A 13245-nucleotide genomic window follows, 5' to 3' on the forward strand; every position below is an offset into this window, starting at 1 on the left:
ACAATCAACTCTAAGGAGTGTGATTGAAGACCCCTCATGGCTATGGCACCTCAGGTATGGTCATCTTGGATATTCTAGTTTAAATTTGTTGTCAAATAAAAGAATGGTAGAAGGTTTTCCACGTATAGGAAATTCATGTGACAAGTGTGAGGCTTGTATTTTGGGTAAGCAACATAGGCTTCCCTTTAATTCTAAAAATTCTAGGAGGGCTAGATATCCATTAGAATTAGTGCATAATGACCTATTCGGTCCTATGCAAGTTACTTCCATTGTGGGGAGTACTTATTTCATGACATTTATTGATGATTTCAGTCATAGGACATGCGTGTATTTCTTAAAGAATAAATTTTAAGCATTTGATAAATTTGTAGAATTTAAAGCCTAGGCTGAAAGAGAATGTGGACATTATATCAAGGTCCTTAGGTCAGATAGAGGAGGGGGGTATACATCCAATTCTTTTGTAAATTTTTGCAGGAAGCATGGCATAAAGAAAGAGCTCACAGCTAGCTACACACCATAGCAGAATGGGGTGGCTGAAAGAAAGAACAGGACCATTGTTGAAATAGCAAAGAGCATGATGAAGGAGAAAAGTCTATCCACTGAATTTTGGGGAGAGGTAGTGACAACAATAGTTTACCTAATTAATAGGTCTCCTACAAAGGCAGTCCGTGACAAAATTCCAATGGAAGCATGGTCACGAGTAAGATGGACAGTTGAACACCTAAGGGTGTTTGGATGTGTTGCATATGCACATGTGCCTAAAGAGAAAAGGTAGAAATTGGATGACAAAGGTGTAAAATGTATTTTCATAGGGTACAGCCCAGAATCTAAGGCATACAGATTGTATGACCCATTGAACAACAAAATGACTCTTTCAAAAGATGTGAAATTTCTTGAAAATCAATCTTGGTATGGTTCAATTGATGAGTCACCGAGCACTTCAAGTAAAGTGCCAATTATGAGTGAAGAAGATGCTGATGAACAGCAAGAAGGAGCAAATAAAAGAAAAGGCATGACTGCGTGTTAGTGCCGAGTACTAGTGAAGACCGAGCTAGTCGGCAATGCAGTAGCAGTGAAGATTCTGATCCCACACTCTCCTCCCTATTACCAAGAAAGACCAAGAGTCTTAGGGAGATATACCAAGATGAAAGGTATGAAGATTATGATGAGAGTGTTAATTTTGCATTATTTTCTCATAGTGGTCCAATATATTTTGAAGAAGCTATTAAGGAAAAGAAATGGTGTAAAGCCATGGATGAGGAAATAGATGCTATAGAAAGAAATGAGACATGGGAGCTAACTAAATTTCCTCCCAAGAAGCATGTGATTGGAGTGAAATGGGTCTACAAGACCAAATGCAATGCTAAAGGCAAGATTGATAGGCATAAGGCAAGGTTGGTAGTCAAGGGCTACAAACAACAGTATGGAAGAGACTATGATAAGACATATGCCCCTGTTGCAAGAATGGAAACCATGCATGTTGTCATAGCAATTGTAGCCTAGCACAAGTGGAAGGTATTTAAAATGGATGTGAAGTTTTCCTTCTTAAATGGTGTATTGAAAGAAGAAGTGTATGTGGAGCAGCCACCTGGATATGAAGTTGCAGGTGAAGAGAACAAAGTATATGGATTGAAGATAGCTCTTTATGAGCTCAAGCAAGCTCTACAGGCATGGTATAGTAGGATTAACTCATATTTGATGAGCAATGGCTTTAGCAAAAGCAATGGTGAGCCCACACTTTACATCAAGGTAGTAGATGGTAATATATTGATTATTGTCTTGTATGTAGATGACTTGATTTTTACTGGTAATGATAAGGCTCTAATCAGTGATTTTAAAGAGGCCATGAAAAGTGAATTTGAAATGACAGACTTAGGTCTCTTGAAATACTTTCTAGGCATAGAAGTAAAACAAATGCATGATGGCATCTTCATCTCTCAAGAAAAGTATGCAAGGCAGATCTTGGAGAGATTTAAAATGAAGAACAATAAGGCAGCCCCCACACCAACAACAGTAGGTCTGAAGTTGAGCAAGGAAGACTCTAGCAAGAGAGTGGATCCAACATTATACATGAGTATGGTTGGAAGTCTAATGTATTTGACTACAACTCAGCCAGACCTAGTGCATGCAGTAAGTCTGATTTCCAAATTTATGGAAACACCAAAGGATTTCCATTGGCAAGCGGGAACAAGGATCCTAAGGTATGTGAAAGGTACCAAGGATTTTGAATATTGTATACTGCAGCAAATAATTTAAAGTTGGTTGGTTATACTGATAGTGATTGGGATGGAAGTTTAGATGATAGGAAAAGCACTTCCAGATACATGTTTCATATGGGATCGGGTGCAATTTCATGACCATCCAAGAAGCAACCTATTGTTGCTCAATCTATAGCAGAGGCTGAATACATAGCAGCAAATGCAACAACATGTCAAGCAATTTGGTTAAGGAGGATCTTGACAGATTTGAATGAAAGGCAAGAGGATGGAACCACAATTTATTGTGACAACATCTCATCAATTGCATTGTCCAAGAATCCAATCTTCCATGTGAGAAGAAGGCATATTGAGATTAGATATCACTTCATCAGAGAGTTGGTGGAGAATGGGGATATCAAGATGGAATTTTGTAAGTCTGAGCAGCAGCTCGCAGATATTTTCACCAAGCCATTAGGCATTGGAACTTTTGTACACTTAAGAGAGAGTCTTAGTGTAGTTGATTTGGATCAGTTGTGATCCTTGTTTGTTTGGCTCAGGACAAAGGGGGAGTATTGGAAAACTTAAATGTTGAAGAGCCAATAGGTTGTCCTCGAGCCCCATGCCCATCTACCCTGTTAGGTCACCGCAGGCATCCATGAACAACATGCATTTATTTTTGGTAGGTGAGATTTTCAATTTGGACATTGAGGGAGAAAGATATGACAAAAAGAAATGTTTTTCATTTCATTCAGTGAGTTGAAGCAGATCAAGCAGATCAGAGAGAAGTTGCAGAGCTGAGCACAGAAGGAAGAAGGAAAGAAGTTTGTTCCTACAGTTGCACATGCTTCCCCTATTCACTCTGTAAGTTTTTCATTGTTAGATTTGTCGTGTTGAAGCAATGATTGCTCTAGACACCATTGTATGTAGCCACTAGAGCTGCAAGTTTAAAAGTTTATTGAAGTTGAAGTATTATCAATTTAGGGTTATTTTAGGGTTATCTGGTTGAAGCCGAATGCTACTAGATTTTGTAATAGGTTAATGAAAGATTGAATAGAAAACAAGCAAGCATACTTGAATCTATCTTCCTCTTCTATTCATTGCATTTGACAAGTTTTTTTGAAAGGTTAAAGCTTTGGCCTTTCTGGTTTTAATGGTGAAAGCATTCACGTTGAATTTTTCTAAGTTATAATATTTCAGTTGAAACAGAACACTCGACACTTATTGCATTTTTGTGCCGAGCTCTTCAAGTGCTGAGCATTTTCTTTGTGAGCCGAGCTCACTCGGCATCCATTGGTGTTGAGCTTTCTCCTTTGTGTGCTGAGTTTACTCGGCACTTGTTTCCTATCACTCGGCACATCAAGTGCCAAGAAATCTATCACTCGGCACCTTCCTGTGCCGAGCAAAACTGGCACTCGGCACCTTCATGTGCCGAACATTTTTCAAGTGCCAAGTAAAGTTTTTGAGTTAGGGTTGTGAGCATTAAATTATTTTTTTAATATATTTCTCACAAATTTTTCATTTAGTTCCTCTATTCTTAATGATTTTATGGATGTCTATTCCTTGTTTAAAGTTCTTATTTTTGAAATGCTGGCAAAGTTTGGGGAGTCAGTCTATACACCTACAAATTGCATCTACTTGAAAGTTGTTAAACTCTTTTCAACAAATCTATTTTGTGCATATCCTGCAATCATGGTATGCCATCAAATGGCATTTTATTGAGATATTTTATGAAACAATTCACGCTTGTAGTCTATGCTTCCCAATTTAACACATATCAGACTATACTTTATCATTAGATGGACTTGTTGCAGAGCTCCCACTTTGGCACAGACTGTGAGGATTCTCGCATAGGAACAACAGATTTGTTACAACACCAATGGAGAGAAGAGGCATCAAGAACACTAGCAAAAGGGGTAGATTGTCCAGAATCAACACATTCCAATCATCGACATGCACAAATATTAAAAGGGAGTTCTAGTTAATATTTGGGGAACAAAATAGGACAATAGTTTATGACAATAGCAAGGGAAATATCAGTCCTGAATAGTATAATGAATATTTATGAATCAATATTTTAACTCAGATTTTACAATATTTTATAAGATAGTTGAGATCATAAGAAAATAAAAATGACTTTTGATCTGATCAATTAAAGTTGGATAGGGTCTAAACCTTAAATATAAAAATAATATAAAGTTTAAGGAAACACTAGCTAGAAAAACCAACCATCAACCAAAAAACCAACCAGCAACCACCATGAACCAACAAACCAGAGACCACGAACCAGCAAACCAAAAAACCAACAGCAATTGAAACTAGCAACTCAACCAAAGCTTCCAACCAAAAAAACATCAGCAACAACCCACCACCCACGGCTACCTCCACAACTCCTTGAGCCTGTTTAGAAAGGAGTAGTATTCAAGGAAGGAAGGAGTAGCATCCTCTTCCCTAGAAACCTATTTTTTTCTTTTGTACATAACATCTACCTTTTTCAGAGCTTCATCCCTCCTCTTTCTTTTAAGCTTCCTTTCTTCTAGCTCTCCATTAACCCCCTATAGAGACTTTGTCCTTTTGTATATAGAGTTGTGTTGAGTCATCAATTCCTTGAGTTGTTCCCCCAATTTCTCCTAAAAATCCTTCACTAACCCTACAACATTAATATTTTAAAAATTTTCCTGATCGATAGGAACCATAGAACAAATCTTTGAGTCATGTTCTTCTAAAAACTCCCAACACACACTCCCAAAAATGTAGTTTATATCCTAGATCTTTACTCAACTCCCACAGTGCATCTTCCCATCTACTGCTTTTCTTTTTTTTCCTGTCAAAGCTTCTAATTTGTTAAAATTTATTATGGGTAATATTTTCTTGAAACAATAGTGACCTAATGATAGTCTTAAGCTTGTTGTAACACACAGTATGCTTATTAGAACCTCTAAATAAACACCACCATCCTCCATTCTCTGAAGAAGGGAAGGAGAGCACGAACAAGGTATTTTAAGGTCCCTAGAGTAACCAATGTCAGTTTTAGAAGAGGGTGGAAATAAAGGAATATTGGAGGAATAATGAGAGTGATCTAAACTCAAGTCAAATTTCGTCTCCCAAAAAGACCCTTTAGTAGAATCAACAGAGACCTAAACACTTCCATCAACTACCATCATATTTCTTATGTTTTGCTTTAGGATCAAGAAGAATTCTTGTACTTGAAACATGGGAGTCTCTAGGGTTATTTTGGGTGTTGTGTAATTGTTTAATATTGGACAAGATGGGGGGAAGTCAAGGTTGTTTAGTTCTATAGCCAAATTAGGGGCATTTTGCATAATGGGGTCTTTGTGGAATTTAGAAAGCCTAAACTACAAATCACGATGGAGGGGAAGGCTAGCCTTGACTTTAGAATTTTCAATACATAGAGAAAGTAAAGAGAAAATAAAAAACAAAAAATATAATTTCACATCTCTCTCGGAATGACTTAGGTAGGGAAAAAGGTGAGAATTAAAATGTTTGTACCTACCTTCACAAGGCACAAACTTAATGATGATCACCACCACAATTTTCCATATACGTGTCAATTACTCTGTTAAAAAATAGTGTGAAAGCCTCCTCGAAGGAAATTTTAGTGGTGTGAGGGATTTTCTTGCCCTCCATACTCAAACTCATAACCCCAAGTCTAGAGTTTTCATAAACTTCATGTTTCCCACAATGATCTTCCTTTCTTTCCATGAAATCTTAATTTTTTGAGAAATGTCATGGTTGTAACCCTTCATGAATTCAATATAAGTCATCATTTGCCCCTTTTTCCATAATTTTGTAGACCTTGGGATCCGTCTGTAATTATTTGCATTTATCAGGCTCAGTCTGATTCAGAACCTTACCCATTTTGTAACTCAAGCAATAAGGCACAAGAATGATGAAATTGCACACCTCCTTACCAACACAGGAACCCTCAAATGTAGAAATAGAAAAAATAAAATCACTAGCATTAAAAATATAAAGAAAAAATCTCAAAATCTAGTTAGCAATGAATTTATTGCCATCATTGTTAGCGTAGGAAAGATCCTGCATGATTGCCCAACACACCACAATAGAGATAGGCCAAAGTCACTTCATCCACCTAGGCAAGAAAATGTAGTGTCTTATTTATGATATCCTTGTGTTCCATCCAATGTCATATGTTTGATTGAAATTGTTTATAATATTTAGAGCATCACCTTCAATGACCACTTTTTTTACCCTCTTTCTGTCAATTTTTTGACACCATCAGACATTGCAAGCAACGTCTTACCTCCAAAGTTCTTAAAAGGCCACCCCAACCTTGATCAAGGATACCTATAGATGATCAATTTAATTTAATCTAGCCTACGTTGGGGGGCCATAAAAATGATTTTTGTTATTTTAAAATATTATAATAATTTTTGTTGCAAATCTAAATATTACAACTTGTTTCTATATGCTATTTATGATTTTATTTTCTTTATGTTCACTACCACCATGTTAATATATCAATCTAGAATATTCATGCAAACATACACACAATTGAATTGTGAAGAAAAATGAACCTCTCGAAAAACAATAGCATGAAAGTACTACAAGAAAATCAAAACTTCAAATTCCTACTTTAATAATTTTATAAATGAATAATTGAAATGCTCTAAATGATAGAAAATATAATTTACATTTATGTTTAGTTGGTTTTCTTTTTTGAAGTATTCTATGACCACATATCCTCATGGAGGGATTGAAAATTGTGCACTTTATGTTTATTTTATGAATGTATAGTTTGCCAAAATTATATTATGTAACAAATGCAAAATCGCATGGACAAAGGGGTTCTTCTGAACTCATATTATTTATTATTTATTGTTCAATTAAGGTTTGGTTGATTGTTTCCAATGTCCGATTGTATAAAAAATGCAAATTCATAAAACAAAATATTCCAAAATCAAATTGTAGATTTAAGGGTCCATTTGGTTGCGGGAATATAAATATGGGAATAGGAATACTTATTCTGGAATACCTATTCTTGAATAGAAAATGGGGGTATGTATTCCTATTTTTGTTTGGTTCAATCAAAATTTGATGGGAATTCATAGACCAGAAAATTTATGTTTTCTAAAATAAATAAAATTGGAATAGCAATACCTATTCCTATTCCAGCTATTTAGGTGGAATAACAAATACTCATTTTTGGGTCAAAATTGGAATACGTATTCTAATTTTTTTCCTATTCCAATTCTGATTTGGTGCATCCAAACAAAGAATAAATTGACATGTGCCTATTCCACTTGTATTTGCGCTACAAAACGAACCTAAAACATTAAAAAATAATAATAATAATTAATGTCATCTAATATGACAAAATAAATTTAATAAAAGAGCGATGAATTATGAGAAAATAATTTTTGGCTGACGCATGTTCTTGAACTCCTACCTCAGACATCATATTTAGAATTTAGGTCATGTTGAATTTTAATGTTGGTGTCGTATGCCATTTTGGGTTTTGACGGCCTTGTGGCTTTATATGATGGAATGACAGAATCACATCATAATCCAGTAGTTTATGATGCTCTCTCTATAATAGACATTTGCAATGTGTACGGTGCATAATTGTTTTTGTAATCTTCAGTGTGTATTTTAGTGTCCTCAAGGGACTGTACCTTCTCATCGCATTTAATTTGAAAGGTACCAGGGCTCCATGTGTGGGTCTGATGACACAAAAAATCGATGGCTTTTTTTTTTTTTGTTATTTTGGGTTTCAATTGTCAACTCAAGGATCAAAATCGATCCTATTTGTCATGGCACTGGCTATGGTGAAACTTATTTGCACCGTAGAACTAATGTCATGCACGCTACATACTGTCCTTTCCAGATGGTAAGTCTACGTGGAAGTGTTTATGTTTTATTTTAATTTTAATTTTGTAAGTGTTAGTTTTTACTTAAATTTTAATTTTATATATATATATATATATATATATATATATATATATATATATATATATATATGTTCATAAAATATTTCATTAAGTACTAATAATTTAACATAAATTGATGATTTTTTTTACATTGAAATAAAAATGTTTCTTTTCAATTTGCTTCTTAACTTAAATTAATTTAATGAAGAAAAATGTTTCTCAATATTGTCAACTTAGAAAGTATAATTTTATAATATAGCTTTCATTTTAGTGGATAAAAGTATGACATGATTTTTAATGTTAATTTTTTGATAAAATTTTGACATAATTTTAAATGTTAAGTTTTTTAATATAATAGTTATATTTTATATTTTATATTATAAATATTTACAAGATTCTATTATGAAAATCTACTGATTTTTTTTCTTCATTTCTTGTTATATGAATAAAAGAAAATAAAGCTATATTTAAAATGTAATCTAGACAATTAATAAATAAATTCAACTAAACAATAATTTTTTTTTTTAATAATTAAAATTTTTGAAATTAATAAATTTATAATTTAAAAAAAATTTCATTACAATTATGTTTTTTTTACCAATCAAATCATTAATGTAATTTTTATTTTGTCTAAAATAACTTTTACTCATATTTAAAAATTTATATATAATTTATAAAATTTAAATTTTACATAGAATATTTTTCATTTTTAAATTGAATTAGATTTATTGATATAACCATTTTTATAAGATTTATTTTATATTTTAGATAAGTATTCATGTATTCTATTATTATTCAATTAAAATTAAAGCAATTATTATTTGTGTTGATTATTAGATTAGATTAGTCATAATTAGTAGAAACATTAATAAAAAATTATTTAGCCATCATATTAGATCTTGGACAACATATCTCATGATAAAAGATTGAGATTCTTGTAAATGATTTAAAACCTATTTTGGATAAAAGCTTGAAATTAAGGGATTAAAAAAGGTGTCAAAAGTTGACTATTTTTCCTCGAGATCTAAGCTAAACTTGAACATCAATGAAAACTTGGAGATATGGTTAAAATTATTATGATAAATAATGGAGTGCACATGAATTTTTTATTTCAAAATCTAAATTATAATACAACATCTTTAATCAAATGATACTATTTCCAATTATTTGAAAACAACACACATTAAAATACATTATTATATAATATGACATTGTGTTATTTCTATTTAAGGAAAATATACAAAATCTAGCAAATTTAACACATTTTCAATTAATAATAAGTAAATTTATTATCACTTTCTTATTATATGTTTGGAAGTTTATTTTGAATAAATTATTGTTAGATGAAATATAGAAAATCTAAGTTAACTTATTATTTACTTATTATTAATTAAAAATGTGTTAAATTAGCTAGATTTTCTATAGTTTCCTTGTAGAAATAACACAATGTCATAATATATTATAATGTATGTTAAGTGTACAATAGACTTAGCTAATTTTTTATTAATAATAAGTAAATATATATGGCTAATTTAACACATTTTCATGTTTGAAAGTTTATTTGAATAAATTATTGTTAAATGAAATATAGAAAATCTTTTCAAAACATGTTATAATATTGATAAACTTAGAAGACATTCTCATGAGAAATGGATTCATGTGAATCACTACTCTTGAAGCATCATAGGTCAATGAGATTGACTCATAAACTATATGATTAATTCCTTATAGAAATAACACAATGTCATAATATATAATTTAATGTATTTTAATAGAAAACTTGAATTGGTCTCATATGTATAGAACTCAATGATTTGAATTGCAATTCTTAGAAAATTATAAAACATATTACTTAAATATCTAATAAGATGAACCCTTTATATTTCTTATACAATTTTAGTAATCAAACTACAAAATAGGAAAACTGTATATAAATTTTAGAATTTAACTACTCCAAATAATTGATCTAGGGGATAAAATAAGATCTAATATCCTTAGATCATGTTCTTATTTTATATATATTTCAATTGATGGTTTATGGACCACTATGTTCAAATTTATAATTAATTACACATGTTTAGACTAAATTTAGAAGGATTCATGACCAACCTTTCTGACACCACATGTTATCTGTCTCAACAAAATGAATTTACTTAGATTATCACATGAAATCGGCAATATTTTGAATTGTTTAAACTTTTAAATTTTGTATATTAGCAAGTTTTGATTATCCCTGAATAACTAACTCTAACTCTCACTCTCATGTATGTATGTATATGCATTCAATCATATATTTAAATTGTATTAGATCATATGTAAATGTTACAGATTATCTCTAGATATGTGTGATGTATGTTCAATTACATGTATAATTTTTAATAAAAAATAAAAAATTGTGTATACAGTAGACTTAGTTCTTGATATATTTAGATACAGATCATATGGCTTTGCACAATCAACTTATTGTGGCTCCTAGTGTGGTACCTAATGCAGTTCCTATTGTAGCTCCTATCGTGGCACCTGTTGCAGCACCTAATGCAGTTCCTATTGCAACATCTGATGTAGTTCTTGTTCTAGCTCATTATGCAACTCATCATGTTGCTCATGGTGGGGCTTCTTCTATAGCTCATGGTGGGGCTCATGGTGTACTTGGAGGTAGGGCTCATCATGCAGTTCATGTTTTCGCTCCTAGTGTGGCCCCTGGTGTAGCTCCAGGTGGTGTAGGTCCTAGCATGGCTCCTAGTGTGGCTCCTGTTGCATCACCTCCAAGCATCAATTTTGATGGTTTATTTGTATTTTTAGAGAAGGAGGTTGCTAGAGTATAGAAGTTGATATTATCCTCTGATGATGGTCTTTACAGAGACATATGTTCTACTATATGTAGGAGTTTATAGGATTTGATAGCTAGATTTAGAGCTCACCATTCATTTACTCCTGACATATTAGCTTCCATATCTAGGGAGCTTAGGGATGATATTTTAGAAGATGCATATTTTGATGGCATCAAGAGGGTGGCCCCCAAAGACATCATCAAAAGAGATCTCTTTCTAGGATATGAGGGAGCACAGGGTAGGGTGAGAGGCTACTAAGTCACACAATTTACAGATCCTATTATTGCTAGCATGATCTATCCTCAATTTTTAGTTGCACATGGTCATTATCCTAATAACAACCAAATACCTCTTTATTTTGCACAATAGTTGTACATTGAGTTCTGTGTGGGGCTCAACATCAACTACTTGGACATTCTAGATTATTGTGGATAGGGGCGTGGTCGGATCACATATCATGACTAGTATCATAGTGCACATCATCTGCCACCTCCATATGTTACATAGTTTGTTGGACAAAGACTGCCTCCCGTGACTCTAGCACATGCACCTATTCTAGATAGAGTTGTCATTGCTTCCTAGAGGGTAGCAATTAACACTATTGGACACATTGCATCTACGACTGCTAGTATCATATATGATTCTATTGGTCATTATATTCATAGTCGATGTCCTTGTCCACCTAGTCGACCATCATTAGAGGCATCTAGTAGCACTTCAAGCACCTCCTCTTATGATGCATATAGAGGTACTTGGCTACTTCTACAAGGTGATGTTCGTACTCTTTTAGGACATCAGACACATATAGATTTGGCACTATATTTTTTGAAGGATATGTTACAAATTATTAGTTGTATTTTTGATACACAAGGGATGCTAGTCAACTTAGTGATGGATGCTATTAGACAGCATCAGAGCCTCATAGTTCCACAGACATAGGCCGCCACACTAGTAATAGACAATATAGTTATGTGTAGCTCACAAAATTTGTCACCAAGATCATGACACTCTATAGATGACTTAGATATATAAATTGGAGATGTCAGGATCACAATTGAGGGCCTTGATGATTTTGGTGAGCAGTTGTGAGGCCTCTCTATGATTGATACTAGTTCAAGCATGGGTATTTCATTATACATGGAGATGTTATTTTGACCTGATAGCCATGATTCTACACCATTACCCAGCTGATTACATAGTCCACTTCACTCATCATTGCTAGCAATTGGACATGGTGCTAAGGGTGGTTTAGTAGGTGTCAAAGTTTTAGGAGGTGCTTTGATAGATGATAAGATGGAGTTTTCTGATCATCCTCCACCTTTGTAGACCCAGGTACATATATATAATTTTTATTTTTAAATTGAAATGTGTACATGAAATTAAACATATGAATTTATTTAAAAATTCAAATTAGATAGATATTTAATTTAATCTTTAACTATAATAAATCATGCAAGCATAGGTCGCTGAGCACATGGTTACATCTAGTGTTGGTTTAGAGCATCATGTATGTGAGAGAGATGATTCTATTGAGGCACTCGATAGTGCTCAGGTACAAGTTTTAAATAATTTGTTTAAAGTTAATTTTATGTTTCAAGCTAGATATATAAATGCAATCATATTTAATTTGAATGTACACACACACACACACACACACACACACACACATGTGTGTGTGTGCGTGTGTGTGTGTGTGTGTGTGTGTGTGTGTATTTGCAGGGCACGGTTGATGTGCCTTGGTGAGAGGATGTACAGGAGATGAGTGGATCAGAGGGTCATTCTGTTTGTATGCATCTCAAGGGGTCCCTCTAGTAGTACAATGGATCTTTATATATATTTTGATGCATTTATATATTGGAGACAATTTACATACACATATATTGTTGGAAATAATCAAGACTGGCTAGGTTATTGATAGGGAGGGGTGAATCAATAACTGCAAAATCTTTAAATTAATCTAGCACTTAACAATGTAAATCATTTACCATTAATTGATGTACTTTACTGCATGCATAAGAAACTAAAAGATAAACATTCATGACACATGAACATAGAATTTGGTGACCCAAAAACCTTCCAAATATAAAGTAAAACTGGGATGGGGATGATACCCACAAAACTTCACTATTGTAGTATAAAGTTGACTTGTTAAGGCTTACATTGACAACTTCTAATGATATTTTCTATTAAGAGAAATTTGAACTGCTAGATCCACCTTCTTAGAGGTTTTACAAACATACAAAGAAGTGTGCACTTTGTTAATAAATTTGAAGAAAGACTATTAAGTCTACCCTGTTAAAGGATTTA

This window comes from Cupressus sempervirens, chromosome 9 (assembly GCF_028749045.1).
Source record: "Cupressus sempervirens isolate cs-2001-9-10 chromosome 9, ASM2874904v1, whole genome shotgun sequence".
NCBI lineage: Eukaryota > Viridiplantae > Streptophyta > Pinopsida > Cupressales > Cupressaceae > Cupressus > Cupressus sempervirens.